The sequence below is a fragment of the Nomascus leucogenys genome, chromosome 7b (assembly GCF_006542625.1).
Source record: "Nomascus leucogenys isolate Asia chromosome 7b, Asia_NLE_v1, whole genome shotgun sequence".
Taxonomy (NCBI): domain Eukaryota; kingdom Metazoa; phylum Chordata; class Mammalia; order Primates; family Hylobatidae; genus Nomascus; species Nomascus leucogenys.
In genome coordinates this window covers 20,543,021-20,566,855 of record NC_044387.1, presented here as the reverse complement: position 1 = coordinate 20,566,855, position 23,835 = coordinate 20,543,021, and the positions used below count along the sequence as shown (strand labels likewise).

The window sequence follows — 23,835 nt, the reverse complement described above, 5'->3', positions numbered from 1 at the left end:
ATCCCTTGGAAGCAACTAATATTTTCTTTCTGTCATCTGATATTACCACATAACATCTAACAGCTTTGTTTATCAAGATATACCTTAGTTCTGAGGGTCTGATTTTTTTTTTTAGTGTCATCATTCATATAAATCTTTCATTCTTTTTTTGTAAACTGCTGATATTTTATCACTGTATCACTATTTGGCAGAAACATATAAGGTCTTTTAAAACTTCCTATCACATTACACTGATACAAAATGTAACATATAAAGTAATAACTGCTCATCAATAGCATTTGACGTCAGGATCTATTTTAATTAAGACTCACATTTTCTGATACATGTGAAACAAACATACTTCTCTCTTAAATGGACTGCTTAATACTTCTTCATAAAGTGTGAGAGACCATGTAAGTATAATAATAATCTGGGTTGCTGTAATTTTTCTTCCTCTGTTTTTGTCACAAAAGGCAATCTGTGTAATCCTGTATTGTAGAAGGACATAGAGCATAGAGAGAAAAAAAAAACAAATTAATTACATATTCTAAGCAAGATTAGAAAGCAGTAATAACCCAAAGAGAAAGATAAAATACCACTGAATAGTGGAATTCTAAAAACCGTAAAGACATTTCCCATTAGAATTAAATTACATAAAAAACAAAGTTACCCCTAGCCCTTATCAAAAGTTCCTGTGTCTTGTGAGAGCAGAGACAATCACATCAGACACATATATTGAGAAAATGTAATGAAGAGCAATGAAACTTAATTGAAGTGCTTTTGGCCATTAGGGTCAGGCCTTCAGTGGATTAGAGGCACATACTATTAGGCATTGCTCTTGCTATTTCCATTTAATGTCAGTTTAATGTAGGTGCACGTGCTGTTCTTCTGTTCCAATTAAATTAGTTAAAGTTATATTTTGAAATGTTCCAATACAGAGTTAACCTTGGGGAAATATACTAATAATATTAGAAGATGATATATTTTAAGAAATATTTTACTAAAAGAAATAATTGCATTATATTAACAATCTGTTATTTCACTGTAATAAATTATATTGGCTTTCAACATGTCTACATTTAAATATTTCATCTGCCTTATTCATCCTGAAGTTACACACACACACACACACACACTCAACAAATATCACCTGTTTGGACCTGTATAATGAAGGTTAGATCTTTTCTTCTTTTCTTCAAATATTTTTTTCTGTTCTTTGACCTGAAATAAGATTTATTCTCTTGTGAATTTATCTAGTCATTCCAGTTGTAGCAGTTGCCTATTTGAATAGAGAGTTTGAGGTCAGAACTTCACACCAGGAAAGCCTCAGAGGACAGTGTTTTCTTTCACTGTGTCTCTCTCCACTGGGACATGACTGTCACCCTCATAAGTAATAAATAAATAAATACCAGATATTGCTAAGAATTGTGAATTGAGATATGTAAATTATCAAGTAGAGATGAAATAGCAGAATAAATGTGATGCATATAAATAAATATGTTATTGATTTTCTTCCAAAAATAAAACTGACAAAAGTTATAAAATTAATAGGTGAAATAAAAAGTGGTGAATTATTGGCCTTCTTTCTAATATGTGATTGTAGAAAATCACATAGATATTTAATAATTCCTATTGTTTTCAAATAACTCTGGACATTTAACACTCTTATCTTTAAGACCCCACACACTCACATATAGAGCAATAGTGCTTTGCTATCAACTCTGAAAAGTTTGAGGTAACTTATGAAGAGCAAATTTCATGAGTTACCATAAACAACAAAATAAGATGAAGGAATTGATGTTATTCTTCAGATGCCTTAGCCTTTACCCTTGCTGTTCATTTTTATCAAAATCCAGATGTCAAAAACTTTAGTACTCTGCAAGAGAAACTCGTAGTTGAAGATGATCTTGACAGAGAGTAACATGTGTGTAATATGACTTGTTTATGGTTTAAAAGAATAAATATATAGACTTACTAATAAATGCTAATTGATATGACAAAACACATGAGAAAGCAAAGTCCCTGTGATTTAGAATTAATGAAAATACTATTGATGGATAGTGAGGTTGATTCCCCGTCTTTGGTATTATAAATAGCACTGCGATGAACATACAGGGGCAGGTGTTTTAAAATAGAATAATTTATATTCTACTGGGTATATACCCAGTAACGGGATTGCTGGGTTGAATGCTATTTCTGTATTTAGGCATTTGAGGAACTGCCACACTCTATTGTGAGAGCTAAATGATGAGAACACATGGATACACAGAGGGAAACAGCATGTACTGGGGCGTTTCAGAAGGTGGAGGTGGGAGGATGGAGAGGATCAGGAAAAATAACTAATGGGTACTAGGCTTGACAACTGGGTGATTAAATAATCTGTACAACAAAATCATATGAGACAAATTTTCCTGTGTAACAAACCTGCACTTGTACCCTCAACGTAAAGTAAAATTTTAAATAAATAAATAAATAAGAATAAAATAGAAAAAAAAAATGAAAATAATATTGAGACTCCCCAGGAGCTCTAGCTACAGATACAGCACATACAACTCTGTATGTAATTTAAACAAAATAAGAATACGATCACAAAATTCACCAATTGACGAGGACTATTAAGTATAAAAAGACAAATATTAATTAAGAACTAAATTTCTAGAAAAATACATTTATTATAGTTTAATATTTTATTTTCAAAGGAAGAATTATTATACTGAATGATAAACCTAAAGACACTGGAAATATTCAGCCCAGAAAGAAAATGTATAAAGGAGGTAGTACAGATAATATTAGGCAACAATGAAATTGGAAAAATAGCATAACATAGGGAAAACAATAAATGCAGTTTGTTCTTTGAGAAAAATAAAATAAGAGAGAAAAATCTCTGGACAGATTGATCAAGAAAAAAACAGACACACATAAAAATAATATTAGTAATGATAAAGCAAAGATAACTGCATTTAAAAATGAGAGTACTGTATTATAGTAATAACTTGAAGATTTTGATGAAATACCAGAATTCTTAGAAAAAAAAGAACTTGCATCTGAATCACAAATATCTGAATACCCCTATAAAATTGAAATTATTAAAATATTTCTTATGAAACTACAAGAAAAACACCAGGCCCAGTGATTGCCAACATAAAGGTCTATAAGGCATTCCTAGAGTATATCATTCTAATGGTATCCAAATATTTTAAAGTCATATATAAAGGAATATCTTCTATCTCATTCAGTGAAGCCATATCACCTACATACCAAAAGATGATGGAAATATTATCAGATAGATATAGTGAATTTCTTCATCAACAAACCTCCCAATATTTTTCATGAACTATTAATGTCCAACTCCAGCAGTATATTAAATGGTAATTCAACTTGAAAAGTTGATTTATCCTGGGCAATGGGAGGTGAACAAGCAAAATCTATAAAAAAACTATTCAGTACATTAACGGAGTGAAGACAATAAAGAGAATACAAGATAGATGGATTCAGAATAAGTATTCTTCAAGTCTGGCATGTCTTCATAATATAAAAACCATCTAAAAAAACTAGAAAACAAAGAGAATTTCTTTGTCATCCTAAGGATTACCTGCAAATATTTTATTGCATAATGTCAATCAGTGAGGAAATGGGAAAATTCTTTTAAATAAAATTCTTTTAAAATAAGGAATAACACAAGGATCTCCACAATCAAAGCTTATCTTTCACATTGTCCTGATAATTCTAATAAGCACACTAAAACATACAAAATAAATTAATTCTATAAAGATTGAAAAAAGTAATAAAAACACATTATTTCCCAAGATATCATGATGGGCTGTCATAGAGAAGCCCCCCTCCCCCAAATTTGTTGGTGCATTAAGAGGAAAAATTGACAGGGTATATAGCTATAAAATTCATAAAAAGAAAATAAATTGTGTTTCTACGCATGTACTTTCCATCTGTTTCTCAACAGCCAATGATGTGTGTAGCATATAAAAATTACCTTGTCTATCAAAGATAACTTTTGCCATCTTTATAAGTCTTGCTGTTATATCATTGGCCTAATGAACTACATTTTTTTAGATTTTACTAATTGCATCTCACAAAGGGTATTTTGTTTACTTATTTTTAATGATTCCAGTTTAAAATTTCATGTGTATTGTAAAAGAATAACTGAAGAACAGAAGTAAATTTTTGTTATGTCTAGAAACATAAAACATCTTATGAATCATGCTTTAGAAATAACCTATTTATTATTAATGTGTTTATTTTGATTTTATCCCAAATCCTATCATCCTTCTTTTGGCTTGACAAAGATTTAGCCTTGTCATTTACAGTTGGGACAAGTTAGTTTTGAGGATACACAAATTTCACAAAAGTCTGAGCTGAAGGAAAATATCCTCAAGCACTTCTGAGAATAAATATTTAGCATGGTAGATAAATGCATTGTCCAATGGTGTTCATACTCTCTAGTCAGTTTTCAGATACATACGTGTGATAGGAAGTTACACATAAAGCAACAAGCTATCTCAAAGGGTTAACACCACATTAGGATGGGCATTCTGCAACACACAATATATGAACCTAACCCTGAGATGAGCAGAAAATATAAAGTGTCCATGGCTCAGTAGTTTCTGGGACATACTGCAGCCTTTGCTGAGTAAGGTGTACACTTCTTACCTGCAGGACTTTGGGAACATATAGATAGGCATGCTATCTTTGGCTATAGGATGATGGTACTTAGTATAAAGTAAGATGATATTAAAGCCATGTAGCAAGCCAACAGAGCACCTATAGGAAGGCTGCCAAATACGGAGTCAACAATAAGATATGAGGATGTGTGCGGTGGCTCACGCCTGTAATCCCAGCACTTTGGGAGGCCAAGGCAGGTGGATCACCTGAGGTCAGGAGTTCCAGACCAGCCTGGCCAACATGGTGAAACCCCGTCTCTACTAAAAATATAAAAATTATCCGGGTGTGGTGGCATGCACCTGTAATCCCTGGTACTTAGGAGGCTGAAGCAGGGAATCACTTGAACCCAGGAGGCAGAAGATGCAGTGAGCCGAGATGGCACCACTGCACTCTAGCTAGGGCAACAGAGAAAGACTCCATCTCAATAAATAAATAAATAAATAAATAAATAAAACAAGATATGAGGCACAGTTCTGAGACATACTGGTATTGTGCATTTTATTCACAAGAAGGAATGAATGCAAGTCAAATTCATTTAAAAGAATAGATTCATCACTTGAGCCACATCATTTTCTAGGTTCAACTGAACCTAGAAAAAAAAGTAGGAGAGTTATTAAGATTTTTTACCCAGTTGGAATTAGATAATCAGAAATGAATTAATATCAGATGTAAAAATTTGAGACTGAAAATAAATTCCTTCAGTCATTATCTAAACTAGGGAAAATACATATTTTATAATACCTACTGGTGAGGTTTGTGTTACTCAGGCTATGGAAAGAAAGGAAATAGAGAGGCCAGACTAATGACGTAAGTTCTTTTCGTATTCTTTAATTAACAATCCCATTTGTTATTGGTTTATAGATAGCTGTCAGCTCCATTCACTAAGGATGTTTGTAAGAAGTAAAAGTAAAATAATAATATCATGAACTCAGAAAAAGTAGAGCAGAAGTAGACACATCCTTATCATACAACCATTGAATGTTAAATATACTCCTTTTAAAACTTCCTGTGTGGAATGATTTTTGATATTGTACCTATTTTCCCATTAGTCTACACTATTTGCTTTTTACATAAAGGGGCTGTTAGAAAACAATTAAGCGCAGAAACAAAAATCAATTTATAATGAGATTTTGAAACTACCCAAAGACCTTTTATTATTTTATTTTATTTTATTTATTTTTTGAGACGGAGTCTTGCCCTGTCACCCAGGCTGGAGTGCAGTGGCATGATCTCGGCTCACTGCAACCTCCACCTCCTGGGTTCAAGCGATTCTCCTGCCTCAGCCTCCTAAGACCTTTTATTTTTAACAATGTAGAATGAATAGAAGAGAGGGGCTGCTGTTTTAAATACCGTAAATCACTTTGGGGTTTTTATAATGTCTGTGGGAAATGAATTCAATTTAAAGTAATAACATGATCATGGTGGATAAGCTTTTTATGTGCTGCTGGATTCGGTTTGCCAGTATTTTATTGAGGATTTTTGCATCAATGTTCATCAGGGATATTGGTCTAAAATTCTCTTTTTTTGTTGTTTCTCTGCCAGGCTTTGGTATCAGGATGATGCTGGCCTCATAAAATGAGTTAAGGAGGATTCCCTCTTTTTCTATTGATTGGAATAGTTTCAGAAGGAATGATACCAGCTCCTCCTTGTACCTCTGGTAGAATTCGGCTGTGAATCGTCTGGTCCTGGACTTCTTTTGGTTGGTAAGTAATTAATTATTGTCTCAATTTCGGAGCCTGTTATTGGTCTATTAACAGATTCAACTTCTTCCTGGTTTAGTCTTGGGAGGGTGTATGTGTTGAGGAATTTATCCATTTCTTCTAGATTTTCTAGTTTATTTGCATAGGGATGTTTATAGTATTCTCTGATGGCAGTTTGTATTTCTGTGGGATCGGTGGTGATATCCCCTTTATCATTTTTTATTGCATCTATTTGATTCTTCTCTCTTTTCTTCTTTATTAGTCTTGCTAGCAGTCTATCAATTTTGTTGACCTTTTCAAAAAAACAGCTCATGGATTCATTGATTTTTTGAAGGGTTTTTTATATCTCTATCTCCTTCAGTTCTGCTCTGATCTTAGTTATTTCTTGCCTTCTGCTAGCTTTTGAATGTGTTTGCTCTTGCTTCTCTAGTTCTTTTAATTGTGATGTTAGGTTGTCAGTTTTAGATCTTTCCTGCTTTCTCTTGTGGGCATTTAGTGCTATAAATTTCCCTCTACACACTGCTTTGAATGTGTCCCAGAGATTCTGGTATGTTGTGTCTTTGTTCTCGTTGGTTTCAAAGAACAACTTTATTTCTGCCTTCATTTCATTATGTACCCAGTAGTCATTCAGGAGCAGGTTGCTCAGTTTCCATGTAGCTGAGCTGGTTTGCAAGGCTGGTTCAACATACGTAAATCAATGAACATAATCAAACATATAAATAGAACCAAAGACAAAAACCACACGATTATCTCAATAGATGCAGAAAAGACCTTCAACAAAATTCAACAGCCCTTCATGCTAAAAACTCTCAATAAATTAGGTATTGATGGGACGCATCTCAAAATAATAAGAGCTATTTATGACAAACCCACAGCCAATATCATACTGAATGGGCAAAAACTGGAAGCATTCCCTCTGAAAACTGGCACAAGACAGGGATGCCCTCTCTCACCACTCCTATTCAACATAGTGTTGGAAGTTCTGGCCAGGGCAATCAGGTAGGAGAAAGAAATAAAGGATATTCAATTAGGAAAAGAGAAGGTCAAATTGTCCCTGTTTGCAGATGACATGAGTGTATATCTAGAAAACCCCATCATCTCAGCCCAAAATCTCCTAAAGCTGATAAGCAACTTCAGCAAAGTCTCAGGATACAAAATCAATGTGCAAAAATCACAAGCATTCTTATACACCAATAACAGACAAACAGGGAGCCAAATCATGAGTGAACTCTCATTCACAATTGCTTCAAAGAGAATAAAATACCTAGGAATCCAACTTACAAGGAATGTGAAGGGCCTCTTCAAGGAGAACTACAAACCACTGCTCAATGAAATAAAAGAGGACACAAACAAATTCAAGAACATTCCATGCTCATGGATAGGAAGAATCAATATCAAGAAAATGGCTATACTGCCCAAGGTAATTTATAGATTCAATGCCATCCCCATCAAGCTACCAATGACTTTCTTCACAGAATTAGAAAAAAACTACTTTAAAGTTCATATGGAACCAAAAAGGGGCCAACATTGCCACGTCAATCCTAAGCTAAAAGAACAAAGCTGGAGGCATCACGCTACCTGACTTCAAACTATACTACAAGGCTACAGTAACCAAAACAGCATGGTACTGGCACCAAAACAGAGATATAGACCAATGGAAGAGAACAGAGCCCTCAGAAATAATACCACACATCTACAACTATCTGACTTTTGACAAACCTGACAAAAACAAGAAATGGGGAAATGATTCCCTATTTAATAAATGGTGCTGGGAAAACTGGCTTGCCATATGTAGAAAGCTGAAACTGGATACCTTCCTTACACCTTATACAAAAATTAGTTCAAGATGGATTAAAGACTTAAATGTTAGACCTAAAACCATAAAAACCCTAGAAGAAAACCTAGGCAATACCATTCAGGACATAGGCGTGGGCAAGGACTTCATGTCTAAAACACCAAAAGCAACGTCAACAAAAGCCAAAATTGACAAATGGGATCTAGTTAAACTAAAGAGCTTCTGCACAGCAAAAGAAACTACCATCAGAGTGAACAGGCAACCTACAGAATGGGAGAAAATTTTTGCAATCTACTCATCTGACAAAGGGCTAATATCCAGAATCTGCAAAGAACTCAAACAAATTTACAAGAAAAAAAACAACCCCATCAAAAAGTGGGCAAAGGATATAAACAGACACATCTCAAAAGAAGACATTTATGCAGCCAACAGACACATGAAAAAATGCTCATCATTACTGGCCATCAGAGAAATGCAAATCAAAACCACAATGAGATACCATCTCACATCAGTTAGAATGGCCATCATTAAAAAGTCAGGAAACAACAGGTGCTGGAGAGGATGTGGAGAAATAAGAACACTTTGACACTGTTGGTGGGACTGTAAACTAGTTCAACCATTGTGGAAGTCAGTGTGGCGACTAGATCCTCAGGGATCTAGAACTAGAAATACCATTTGACCCAGCCATCTTATTGCTGGATATATACCCAAAGGACTATAAATCATGCTGCTATAAAGACACATGCACACGTATGTTTATTACAGCACTACTCACAATAGCAAAGACTTGGAACCAACCCAAATATCCAACAATGACAGACTGGATTAAGGAAATGTGGCACATATACACCATGGAATACTATGCAGCCATAAAAATGATGAGTTCTTGTGCTTTGTAGGGACATGGATGAAGCTGGAAACCATCATTCTCAGCAAACTATCACAAGGACACAAAACCAAACACCGCATGTTTTCACTCATAGGTGGGAACTGAGCAATGAGAACACTTGGACACAGGAAGGGTAACATCACACACCAGGGACTGTTGTGGGGTAAAAGGAGGGTGGAGGGATAGCATTAGGAGATATACCTAATGTAAATGACGAGTTAATGGGTGCAGCACACCAACATGGCACATGTATACCTGTGTAACATATCTGCACATTGTGTACATGTACCCTAGAACTTATAGTATAATAAAAATATATATACAATAAAAATAAATTAATAAATGCAGCTTTGTTTGCAATGACAAAAAAATAAAAAAATAAAGTATTAACATGTAGAAAAAAATTATTTCAAGTCCTCTTATATTTGAAATGAGTAACTGTTTATATTTATAAACGGTCTATTTACTATAATTTTATGGTTTTTTGTGTTCACAAATTATTAAAATTCATTTCAAGAGCTTGACATTCATAAAAATATAAATATTTACCATTTAGACAAGTCAATCTCTGTAATAAAACTAGTTAACCAGAGTTCAAATTTATTTCTATTGAATGGAAACTAAAAACAGCAATAGAAATAGAAAAATATATCCTTTTTGATAAAGAGCTTAAAACTTCAATCTCATAAAGAAAATTTCTTAAACTGATTAGTGAAATAAGGTTTTCTATTCAGTAATAAATTCTCCTTTCAACTCGTAGAAGAAAGTTAAATAATTTACCTGAATAAAGAAAGTACTTCTAAGTTCAAAAAGTGTGCCTCATAATAGCTTTCCTTAATTAAAGTGTTGTTCCTTCTAAAAAGGAGAAATATCTGTGATGCATTTTTCTTTCTCAGAGACATACTACATTTTTATTGACAAGATCATACTGATTTTTCTATGTATATTTTTTCATTTACCCAAAGGGAATGAATCTATTGTTCTACATTATTCATATTATCCATAACATGTAAATACCATGTTATTTTATTAATCGTATATGCTTATCTGTGATTCATCTGTTTATTCATTCGTTTCATTAAATTACCTATAATTTCCTTGTTGTTAGAGACCTACTTTTTTACTTACGTTTTTCTTGTACTGATTTCAATTCGAGAAGATAGAAATATGAAGTTGATTGTTTTAAATATATAAATAGGAAATATATACAACATAGGTAGATGTAAAGATGGGAGATGGCAAATCATCCTCCCATATAAACCATGCTATTGTACTGTGTCTTGATTTCCTGCATTGTTGAAAACAAAACTGTCTCAAATGCCAACATTTAATTATTACTTTCTACACTTTTTTAAACACATTATTTTGTCATTTTTTTGATCTTTTAAAAATATTTTGGCTGGACATAGTGGCTCACATCTGTAATCCTAACACTTTGGCTGGCTAAGGCAGGTGGATCCCTTGAGCCACAGGAATTCAAGACCAACCTGGGCAACATGGCAAAGCTTCGTCTCAAGAAAATATACAAATATACAGAAACATGTGCACTTCTGTGGTTCTAGCTACTTTGGAGGCTTAGGTAGGAGGATCGCCTGAGCACAAGAGGTCGAGGCTGCAGTGAGCTGTGATCGGGCCACTACACTTCAGCTTGGGCAATGGAGTGAGACCCTGTCTCCAAAAAAAAAAAACAAAACTATATATACATACAAATATATATATGTATATTGTATTCTTACAGTCTTCTTAAAAATGGGTTTTCTAAATATATGCTTATAATTTAAAATGCATTTGTCCTGTAAATAATATAACATAAAGTATACTATATAATGAATGCAGACATCAATTATAAATTAACCAGATTTATTTTTTTCATGCTCAACAACTCCACATTCATTCATCCTATAAACCATTTATGCAAAAATATATAATATATATTGAATGCAGCTCTATACATTTTCCTAATTAGTGCATGTTTAATTTATCAGGTTTGAATACAAAGCCTCATGACTTTAATTTTTAAATAAGTTAAACATGGTCTTTGTATTTCTATTAACTTCAACATACAATGACACTATATTTAAAAGTTTATTGAATTTTGTGATAAAATCAATGAATAATTCACATTTCCTTAATTACTTTCTTCAGAAGCAGTAAACTCTTCATTAACTAAAGGGTTATGGTTTACGTAAAACACTATAGATTCATTTCAATTTTTATAAAATGTTAAATAGGTACACATAAAACTTTTATAGAATTTTAGCCACAGTCAATATTTCCTTCACCTAACCTTGTAATTCAGCTCTATAGTAGATAAATTATTTTGCTCAATAATACTTGAAAATAAACTGCCATTACTAAAATCTGCTGAGAACCTACTGGTTTTAAGTATCTAATTCTTTACCTATTGGTCTATCTGAAAAAGCAATGTTCATATTGAGTTGAAAACATATTTATCAGACTCCTGATATGTACCTGGAATTATCTATCCTTGACACTGAAGAAAAGTTGCTGAATAAAAAAGACAAAGTTCTTGTCATATTAGAGACTAGATTTGGAGCAGGGAGAGAAACAAATACACATACACACTCATACAAATATGGCTCAAAAATACACCAGCATTCATTCTAATAATGATAATCACAATAATGCGATAGAGGGAGTCAAACAATAGGTGTTCTATATTCATGGGAGCAAAGGAAGATCTCAGATATGATGGCATTTGAACTAACACCTAAAAGATGAGAAGGAGTCAGGCATAGAAGGAAGGAAAGAAAGAGGAATATGGCAGAAAGAAAAATTAAGTGCACGAGTTCTAAAGCAGAAATAAGTATGATGTATTTGAGAAACTGGAAGAAGACCAGAGTGGCTGGATCATGATGAGGGATAAGAGATGAATTCAAAGAATTTGGAGAATACAAGCTACAATCAAACTAATCCATGTGTAAATACAATGTTAGAGACCAGCTTTCACAAATATATAGACATATAAAGAAGTATGTTTCTCAGTAGAAGCAAAGTCTCTTGTGTAGAATAAAGTTAAATGACTTGAACAGGCTAACATTACTAACAAATATACCCCTCAATGTGTAATGTTTCTAGACTATAAACTTATTCTCAATCAAGTATCCAGATCAAGGAACGTATAGGTTGGAGGAAGTGCTCAGTTCTATGTAGTAATTCAATAGCACAATGTCAGTGACAATACAACTTCAACATGTCTCCTGGAAGAATTTCCTAGTCATGAACGTTCATGTGGCAGAGGACAAGAGCATAGAAGACCATGGGTGGAAAGTTGCTTTGTGTGTCTAAAAGTCTCACAGGTTACATTCATTCACCTCTACTTGAATATAACTCAGCTGCATGGCCACACTCAACTGGAAGGGAGGCTGGGAAATACAATCGAGGGAGAAGTACAAATGATGTTTTAATAGACCCTGCCACAGTGCGGCAGTTCTAAATTTGAGATCATGTCATTCCTGTATTTATTAAAGGGACTTTGTTTCCTTATTGTTTGAGGAGTAGGCAGGACCTGTAATCTACTTCAGTAAATTATATGTAAGTTGTTTTTAGCTGATACTTATAGTTTACGATAGCTAATAAACAATAGTATTTTAAGTATTTTTTGTCTGACAGCTACATGAATACTATACATTTAGTGATTTAAGACAAAAAAAAGAATTACAAGCCTGGTATAGAGAACGATTATTTTGTTCATAGAGTATAACAAACAATGTGTATCTTGAAATTTGAGTTTTGAGTTAGCAAGAAGAAATATTCATACACTAAAATGACTTCCCTGGAATTTTGATGAAAATCAGACTAACTGTGCATGTACAAAAGAAATATGTACTTAAAGCTTGACGTCTTCATTATCTTCAGCAACTACTTTGAACCACCTATGGTCTAAATTAAAGCGACCATCAACTCTAGAGAAATTTCTAATTATATTTGTGCATTGTCTAAATTTTAATGCACCTGAATGCAACTTCCATCAGCATTTCAGAGTCAGTGCTCTAGCCTGTCATCTGAGAATACACTTTTCTATGTTGTTCTTCAGTCCACATAAATATATTGAATTGGAGAAATTATCTGTGTTAAATGCTTTAGATGATATTTAATATAGCCACTCTTCCAGGTGATTTTTTGTCTATCCTTGAAAGCCAAACCACACAGACATAAGCTCACTGAGCTTTACTTTAGCATTCAACACTTGGTTGTTGTCTAAAGAAGTTAAACTATCCAGCCATTTGAAATCTGTGATTTCATTATCTTCATGAAGACTGCAGAAAAAAGTATCACTCTGTGCTCTTTAGACAGAGCCTCAGGTGAAGATTTAAGTTCATATTGCTTTTAGAAGAGGTATGCAAGGCACAATTCACATCCCCTAAGGAATCAGTGTTCTTTCTCTTTCTGATGATAATAATCCCATAACTGACCACGTGTTACTGTTTCCTCTTGCCTGCTTTTAAAAAAATAAGCAAATAATTAGAAACTAATTTATGGCCTATGAATTTGTGGTCTTTGTTTTCTTTGTTATATTCATCTCGTACTTTTTTGAGACTAATGCTTTTTTTATTTCTATTATAACTTCCTTTGGCATTCTTACTACTATTTGTCTCAATGCTTTCTTAAAAAGATTAAGAACTGCACAAATCAAAGTGTTACAAACTCTAAGTTTTACTCAGGCAATTGTTGAAAGGGGGGTTTCAACAGGATTGCTCAGGGCTCTCATCGCTCCATATGTCTATCAGTACTATAGCCTGAATTTATGTTCCTCCAAAATTTATATGTTGAAACTCCAACCCCCAATGTGATGATGTTAGGAGATAAGGCCTTTGGGAGTTGACTAGAGGCCAAGAAAGTGAAGCCTTCATGAATGGGATTAACTCTATATAAAGGGATGGAGAGATCAGAGTTCTGCCCTTCTGCCATGTGAGGACATAGTCAAAAGATGACCATCTATGAACCAGAAAGAGGGCAATACTGAATTTGCCAGTGCCTTGATCTTGGACTTTCCAGACTCCAGAACTGTGAGAAATATATATACGTTGTTTATAAATGACCCAGTTTATGTAATTTTGTTATAGCAACCTGAACTGACTAACACAATGGACAACAGCACTTATTTGGATGGATACTTTAGTATTGTTTCTATTCAAACTTATTTGAGGATTTACTTGGCAAGTTGTATCCCCACATTGTTCTACTCTGTATGTATTAAAAGAACGCAAAACCATTTCCTTGAGAGGATGAGAGTGCTGTCTCTAATAATAATTTTACTGTTTCATGTCTGTGATGTCCTGTACTAATGTGCAAATACATGTATATGAGTGTTGTCCTTGGTTTTAAGCAAATCTAAAGATTTTTCAAACAAAAGAAAGAATAGACAAATTAATAAAGTCTAGAAAGAAGTTTCAAGTGTAGAGCCAAAAAGGAGAACCAAAATTGCTTTGAAGTAGGTTTCTTTCAGCATTAATGAAATGCAGACTCTTCTGAATTTCTCTTTCTTAAGTCATGTCTCCTGTCAAACTCTTAGAGCCACTGAAGTCCTGAAAAAATTCTGGAACTGCTGAGCACTGAATCTCAAATACCTGCTAAGAAAGCACAGGCTGGGTATTTATGCACTAGGAAACTTGAAAAGGGGGCAAATGTAACAATATCCATATAGTGATTTACATTTTACAAGTTGTTTTTACATAGAATATCTCATTTGATTCAGGGAAAAAAGAAAACAATAAAAATGAATGAATGAACAAAGAAACATTGTGAGATGAAGAAAGAAAAGCAGAATTCGTCTTCAGATTTTATATTAATAGTTGTGGAATTTGAATGTCAGAGAGGTTAAATAACTCCTCAAGATTCCATGGTTGAACAACACTGTACTAGATTAATCTGTAGATAGATCTCCTCATTCAAGACCTGTGTACAGTTTTGTAATTAAGCTAATTACTTTTCCAGTTCCCCATGTCTGAACACACATGAAAGATTAAATCTAGCTAGATTTACCCTGATAATTTTAGTAAATAATAGTGTCAGAATTGCATTGCAGTTTTCATTTTAGGTTACATTAAAGAAGTCATTTTCTTAAAAGTCCCTATATTTTTACTGGAAGATTATAAACATTAATGTTTGGAAGAGTATAGTGCAAAGTTAACTTTCATCTTCGTTTTCAAAGTTGTATTATCTACTATTAGTATCTACTGCTAGTATCTATGCTCCAGGTCTCTTTGCTTGATTTTATCTGTTTGCTTTTCTAGACCAGAAAACAAGAATTTTCATTTTAATATTAAGACAAACTTTTAAGTAATATGTCAAAAGAGAAAATACTCTGTTCTAATGTGCAAAAATAGTACTCTGTAGCAAATTGCTTTATTTTCTTTTTTCATTATGTAAAATAGGAAACGTAGATTATGTGCTTGAGAAGGAAAAAAGATATTGGACTACTAATATTAGAATGAATAATTTCATCTTGAGGAACATTGCTAGGAAAAATATTAATAAATGTTAATTTTCCAATTTTCATAAAGATTTGTGTACACATAATTGTCAATTTGTGAATTATTTGTAAACAGCTATAATTTCAAATATTCACTGATATAATTGTGTCTGGCTGCTGTAAAGTTACATATAGTACTCTGTGTATCCCTCACTCATCATGAAGCATGTCAAATGCAATGAGCAGTAGAGCATAGCTGGCTTGTGGAAACTTCTCTCCCTTTCTATGCCTCACTGCTTTCTGTCTTGACCCAGGAAAGAATATCAGCATTTTAATATCACAATTAAACTATCAAACAGTACAAGTTATATCACTAATCAAGTTGAGGGAGAAAAAAGAAACTATTGATATTTTGCTTTATAAATCAAAACTGATTTTTTTAGGAAATTTATGAACCATTTTAACAATATTCATTAAATTCCATAAAATAATTATTATGAAGTGTAGGAGGCCCCAATTTTAAGTAATATAAAATGTTTATATTTCTCAGTGAAACACTTTCACTAAGAGCAAGATCTAAGAATTAAAGATGAAGAAGATATAGTTTCAAATTACATTCACTATATAACACTTAAGATGTCTACAACAAGTGAGATACATTTGAATTTTCCCTTTTATGACATAAATGCTGTTGGGTAAATAGAATTAAAAATAAAATTTACTCCAACCCTAGAAAACCTCTCTGCAAATGTAGAAGTAAAAGAAAGCAACTTTCATAACTGAATAGGTATCAAAACAGAATGTGATGTTCATCACAGACAATCTGCTAAGGGAATGCAAAGACAGGAATAAGTATTATTATTTTGTACAGTGAAGCAGATCTAATCCATTACATATGTGTTCTCAAGATAAACAATAACTAGTGCTCAAATAAGAGGCCCCGACAGCACCATTTAACACACAAAGGTCATTCTATAATCAACTGGTCATTGAAGTGGCCATCTGTGTTTGTTAATTGGCTAATCCAAAATTAATAAATAAATCAACTTTTCACATCCTTCTCATGAGAGAATTTCACACCTTGGAGTGAAGCACCCACTGACTTAGGCTCCTTCCTTCACAAAAAGCTGGGAAATAGAGGCACTATGTTTCTTGATGATTACATTTCAAAGAGAAGATTCCCAAGACCTGGAGAAAGATATTCTTGGGTTTTAAACCTGACAGGAAGCTTATTTAACTTTTAAGAAGATTTCCATACATTTCAAAAAGACAGAAAAATTACTTAAAAGTACAAGTATTATAAAATAAATGCTATAAGAAAGGGGGAAGTCTCTTCTCTTATTTTAAATATAAATAATTAAGCCTCTTATTTTTTATTTGTTAGGTTTTATATTCCACATAGATTATGTATCTACAGAGTGATTAAGTTTTCAATACATTCTACTAAATAATGCCATATGATAAAAAGCTAATTTTTAGGTCATTTTTCTCATAGGCAAATTTTTTTGGAACTACATTATCCAATTTTACTAATAACTACTATTGGTTATTAGTAACTACTAGCAACTTTAATAACTATTCAAAACTCAGTGATGGTGGGGAAAAGAGGTGTCATGCAGCATATCAGTGGATATTGCTTTCAGTAGGCAAATGGAAGCATCATAATGAATCTGCCCTTTTATTATTAAATAACATGCTTTCCTGAGACCCTTTAGGCTAGTATGCTATTTAAATGATCTGATTTCCTCATCATCTTCTTGGACACCTTGCAGTCTGTTTACATATGTATATATGCATAAGCATTCAGTAATTACTAAAGTTCAGTATCTTTTCATTCATTTCCCAGAAAGGAGGAGGGGAGATAACATTGTGCTGGACTTATCAAGCCCAAACATGATAGACATTCATACTATTTTTGAAAAGAATAGTTGTTTGCTTTAAATTTATAATTCAGTTACTTTCCAAAAGTTAAGCCTGCAGTGATGTAAGTTTACTATCATAATTAAATTGAATTGACTATGTGCTAAAAATTTTAGATTTTAATGAAATCTTCAGGAAAGGTTATGATTCAGGACTTCAGCTTTAAAAGATATATTAGTTACAGTTTAAAGATTGAATGATATCTTCATCTATATGTGTTGTGTGTATGCGTGAAATTAATGTCTGTATATATACATATATAGGTAAAATTACTTATCTATATGTTAAAAATTATATATATATATATATGGCTATTCTCTTATCCATAGGTTATCAATGTCCCTTTAATAATCACAGTTTATTCAATACAGAAGTTTATTACTTTACAAAAGAGACAATGTATTTGAGACATTACTTTTTATGATTGTTGCTATGTCCTTCAAACTTTGAAACAGTAACTACTGTTGATTAAATTTCCTGATTTCTAATTTTAGATTACACATAGCGTTGAGATAAAAATCAGATAATTTGTAGCCCCATTGCCTAGAGTCCTAGTTCCAATAATTATTAGCGGTATGACCTTGAGCAAGTTAAGCTCTATGTCTCAGCTTCCTCATCTCTAAAATGAGTATAACAATCATAATTTCCTCATAGGTAGTTGCAAGAGCTCAGTAAGTTAATACACATAGGACGGGAAAGTGTAACTACCAAAGGGATTGTGGGGCATCATCCTAACCTCTATGTCTAAAGTTATTTTCTCTCCTTTAAAAAAATAAAAATTAAAAATTAAAAAAGGCCAATCTTTGGTAATTGGTAATCACATGTTCTTTAATTCTAATTGGCTGTGAATTAGAATTCTAGTGTCTTCATCTCAAAGACAATACAAAACAAATATTTTTATTGCATATTATGGCTGAAAGTATCTCATAAATTGCAGATATATTGACTGCATACAAAAAATAACAAGATTGCACTGATACCAAAATATAATTTCTTGTATTCTTGACTTAAAATTACAGTTTTAAAACATTTGATTACAGAAAACTTTATTTATATGAATTCTTATTCATGCTCCCAATATTTAGGGGAGATAGAAGAGCCCATTCACCCCTTCCAGTCTGTCTTATACACCAACCAAGACTGCCTTTCATGAAGTGCTACAGAACTCATTGGTCTAACAGAGTATAAACTTGTGTTTTGGCCACCATCCAGTGCAATAGATCACAAAAGCATATTCCTCCAGTCTAAATGAAACAATATAACTTTGATTAATATACCTTATTTTCCCATTCATATATGCAATTATTGTCAATTAAAATTAGTTATTAATTATTAAAACAATAAAAGTAAAATACACAAAAAGTGTTCTTTGTATAAAGTGAAATAATTACTTGTTATTTATCAATGTAATCTCTTTTTGGTACTTGCAGCTACCAAAAATGGCCATTGCTTTTATAGTTATTTTAAGAGTACTATCAGTAAGATAAAATAATCTTATTAATTAGAATTACAACATTCATAAGGTCAAGCAATCAGAGACACCATGTTTTGTTGGAATGCAGAAAGCAGAGGGAGTGCACCATAAACTAAGAAATCAGAATTCTAAAGCTAGGATTTTACCAGGATTTGTTTTGTTATGTTAAACAAATGAAGCAAACTCCATCAATTCACTGACATTTGTTTTAAATAACAAACAGTTCCTGCTCCTTCTTAGATCTCAGCAAAAATTATTTTTAATGTAGTGTATTGGATTCCCAAAACAATTATTAAAAATATATTTTTAAAGGAAAAATACTGCAGATAGGCTCAGACTCACAGATTGCTGTGTTTGGTATTATTTTTCTGTACTGCATCTAGTATTTACCTGGATCTCTGTTCAGAGTCCTGAGTATCTACCAAGTCAGCAAACTATGACCTTTCTCCTGCTCTCTAGTTTTTCTTACCAATTTATATACCTATTTATGACTTTTGTTCTAGTCCTCTCTCCTAAGTTTCAACCTAACACTCAAAACCATTAAAGCCCTCTGTTTTTAGGGGATACACTCTATAATCCTCATTTCCTGTTTTTTTTATCACAACCCAATCTAATTAAATACAAGTGTGCCATCATGTATTCTGTCCACTTTGGAAATGTTGTGACTATGCCTCCCTCACTAGAACAAGTCTCTATTAGCTTTAGGGACTTTGGGCATAGCTGAAACCTAAGTTTGTCACACTCATTAAATATTATAATGTGAACTTCTAATGGGTAACTGCTATTGATTTCTCTATTTCTGCCTCTCTTATACCAGGTTTTCTCCTTCTACTATGACCTGTGTCCTTAAAGCCTCACCAGGCTTCACCATAATCTAAGGTTTAATATAAAATTATCTAACATGAGTTTATTATGAAGATATATAAAACCATTTTGTTAATATTAAATGGTACATAATAACATTTCATTTGATTTTATATGAAATTTCTTAAAATAATACATTCAAATATATTACACAAATAAAGAGAAACAAAATCTATAGGATGCTTTTCTCATAAAAATCAGCAAAACAGTGATGTTGACCATCTTGTAGCAGCAACAGACAAAATATCCATGTCATAATCAAAAATGTCCTATTCATTTAACTTTCAAGTGACATTACACTTTTGGCAGAAGATAGAGTCTCAGGTAGAGCTTCAGGGTCTGAAAATAATGGCTAACCACTAGATAGATTAAGCATATATACAGGATGGCAGGCAATGACTGAATTTCACACATCAGATGTTTTCAGTTGCACTATACACATGAGTGATTTTGCATCACATATACATAGATAATAATTGTAATTTTCTAATACAAAGGACATAGGCATAAGCTAAACCCTCTATTTTTTTTCCTAGCATCTTGGGTAGAGATAGAAAATTTCTTAATATTAATGCTAATTTTAACAACTCCTAGCATTGTAAAATGACTTATATCACACAATAGTAACAGCACAAAGAACAGTGAACCAGAAAACAAACTGGTCATGGTTTTGTTATTGTCTTTTAGGCCAAACTCACCTTCCCTTAAGCAATTGCTCACTGCTCAGTGAACTGAGTTTAAAATGCTCATCACCTTCTTTTTCCAATCTTGAAGGATCTGGAAGAGACAGCATCTTCAAGGATGAACAGGGTTTAAAAGATTTTAAATTGTTCCCAGAATTCAAGAAACAGAGTTTTTCATTTGCTTTGCATGCTGTGACACTCAAAGCATTTATGGAATACATCGTGTGTGTGTGTGTGTGTGCGTGCGTGCGCACGCGCGCACATGCATGCATGTGTCCACTGGGACGGGGAAAGGGATAATATGAAACATTTGGTAAGGCAAAATGATCAATCCAACAGCTTAGTTCATATCACAGTATGTGCCTTAGTGGCTTGGTTTGACATAATATCTTTATACCTGTTAAGTCCTGTAAGACAATCAATTTTAAAAAGTTACAACACAATGTAAATATAATTCAATAAACCTTGGTTTGTTAACATTCATTGACTATTCAATTACCTAAATAGTCTTTGGAGGATCTTTTTAGAATACTAGATTTTATCCTCTTTGTTCTTTTTGTTTTAACTGTTTCAGTTATTTAAGGACCCGTGATCTGAAAATAGGTTATTTTATTTATGAACAAATGAGACTTGGATGATGAATTGGAATGTCAGAGGCATAAAAACATTAAATTGCCTAGGATTTTGGCCAGGTGTCTATTCACAGTATATAATCACTAAGCTTGGTAAATACAGAATGAAATAGCAGAGGCTGTGAAGAGATTGCATCCCTTCTTGCTCTAAGCCTAAGATCACAACTAAACAAAAGATCTTGCATACCTCATAAATATTGTACCAAAACTTTCTTGACATGGGATTTTCAGAGGTTAGTTAGATACAGGATCTTGAGAAAGAAAGCGAAATTATGAATTTAGAAAATCTCAAAGTACAACAAAGCAAAACTTGGGAAAAATAAATAATCAAACAGCTATTTAGCTAGCAGAACAGCGTTAAACATATTGCAGATTTGCACATACATGTATAGATGCCCTAAATATCTTTGTGCCCAAGAAAAGAAATAACCAAGAGTAGGAATACTATTAGTAATAAAGAACTAACCATTTCTTTTCTCACGGTCTGTCTGTGTGATCATGGGCAAATAACTTATTTGGACCTCATTTATTTTTACATGTGTTTTATAACTTACAAAAATGAAAAAATAGTAATACTTGAAGTGAATAATTTCTAAGAACAGACTGCAAAACAGCATTTTTAAAATATATAATACTACCACACACAATTACAAATGTCAAAAATTAGGTGGAGTTTGGTTAAATATAAAATATTCAGCTAGTTATTGGTTCATACTAATAAAAGACAGCTCATGACAGAATTATCTTTTTTTCATTCAGAATTAAATATCCACAGCTGTAGTTACACAAATGCACTAAACTTTTCTTTGCAGAGTTTGCATATTATTCAACAAATATTTTAATGCTTAACACCCCAACTTGGTCAAAATCAGAGACAAAATGTTTAAGACTAATGATATTGCCAGAAGCACACACAACAGCTGACAAAAGAAAAATGATAACTGCTGTTCCTAATTGCCTGTTAAAAACCAGAAGTGTTTAAGTTCATAAGTCAATTTTTCTTTGTGAAACATGGAGTCAACAGTTTGCAACATTAAATTTGGAATATTCTTGTTTGCATTTGTGATGGGGGAACATCCCTTTATTTGGAAAAAGGTTTAATGTATTTTATTTGGGGCCTGATTTATCAACAAGTCATAGAGTCATTGTACAGAATTGTGCTGAAATTAAATGAAATACATTGAATGAGTACAGTACAGTACTACATTTTGTGAGGTACAAATATAAAATATATTATACTAGACATATAAACATAAAGATTCTGAGAAAATAATAATATGTGAACATATGTAACATAGTGTAGGAAAAAGAGCTGTTGACATTAAATTTAGTAGAAGATAATATAGCATAATGGATTGGTTGAGAAAAGAATAGAATTGGTAAGAATTGAAACATGATATTAAAAAGTAGAAAATAGTGTAATTACGGTAGATTTTTTTCATATGAGAGTATTGGTTAGATAGCTTTTCATAAAAATGTCTGTAAGAAAATACATTAGATTTGGCAAATGTATTCATTTTCTATAGCTGCAGTAACAGTTTACCACAACTTGGATGGTTTAAAACAACAGAAATATGTTCTCTCACAGTTCTGGAGATTAGAACTTCAAAATCACATACCAGCAAAATTGGTCCCTACAGAGCTCTGAAGGAGAGTCTGTCCCAAGCTTCTTTTTCTGCTTCTGAGAGTTACCAGTTACCCTTGGTCTTCTTTGAATTATAAATGTGTAAGCTCTGCCCCTGTCCACATGCAGAAATCTTTGCTCTGAGTCTCTGTCTCTTCTCTTTTTATAACAATAGCAGTCATTAAGTGCTTACTCTATGCAATTATTGCTTCATCTTAACTAATTATATTTACAATGACTCTGTCCCCAAATAAGGTCATATTCAGAGATTCTGGTGGTTAGGACTTTAATATAAGTGTGGAGAAGGGAAATTTTTACCTATAACAGAAAGTAAATATTTTATGTAATAGGGTTGTATAATATCAATATTAGCTTGAAGTTTACAGGAACTCATTAGATGTACAGATTAGGAGAAAAGCAATTTTGAAAGTGGAACTTTGGGATTATTTATTTAATTGCTTAGCAGAATTCTACAAAAATACAAATATGAGATAATTAAAACATATATATATATAGTAGAAATGGAAAGAACATATTAAACCAGTCTCTTGTTAAAGAATGATATACCCGGGCCGGGCGCGGTGGCTCTCGCCTGTAATCCCAGCACTTTGGGAGGCCGAGGCGGGTGGATCACGAGGGCAGGAGATCGAGACCACGGTGAAACCCCGTCTCTACTAAAAGTACAAAAAATTAGCTGGGCGCGGTGGCAGGCGCCTGTAGTCCCAGCTACTCGGGAGGCTGAGGCAGGAGAATGGTGTGAACCTGGGAGGCGGAGCTTGCAGTGAGTTTGTGCCTCTGTCTCAAAAAAAAAAAAACCAATAAAAAAGAATGATCTACCCTAATGGTACTGTTGCAAAACAAATAAAAATACCAAGAAACTATTTAAAAAAGCATAACATGAAAACATAACTTTGCATCTATCAATGATATGAAAAATAATTTAAAAATTCTCAGAGGCCAAAGTAAAAAGAGGCAAAGATTCTAAAACGGTCATCTGTCAAATTCTATTGATTTTAACCTTCAATTTTTGCTACTGTGTAGCAGAAGACAAAGTGTACAAACTGACTTTGTGGGAAATCTGATAGAAGACTCAAAAAACAAAGCTGACACCTGTAAAGACTATCCTCTTAGTATGACTTTGAACTAAAGAATAATCGCAAAA

General features: G+C 32.9%; 1 long non-coding RNA gene across 1 annotated transcript; it reads right to left on the bottom strand.

Annotated features, from left to right (window-relative positions):
- Positions 1 to 277: 277 nt before the first annotated feature.
- Positions 278 to 22,785, bottom strand: LOC101177611. Its single transcript, XR_178494.3, has 4 exons — positions 22,669 to 22,785; positions 20,433 to 20,527; positions 1,130 to 1,200; positions 278 to 467 (listed from the first exon to the last, which is right to left on the bottom strand). It is a non-coding gene; the product is annotated as an uncharacterized LOC101177611 (long non-coding RNA).
- Positions 22,786 to 23,835: the final 1,050 nt, after the last annotated feature.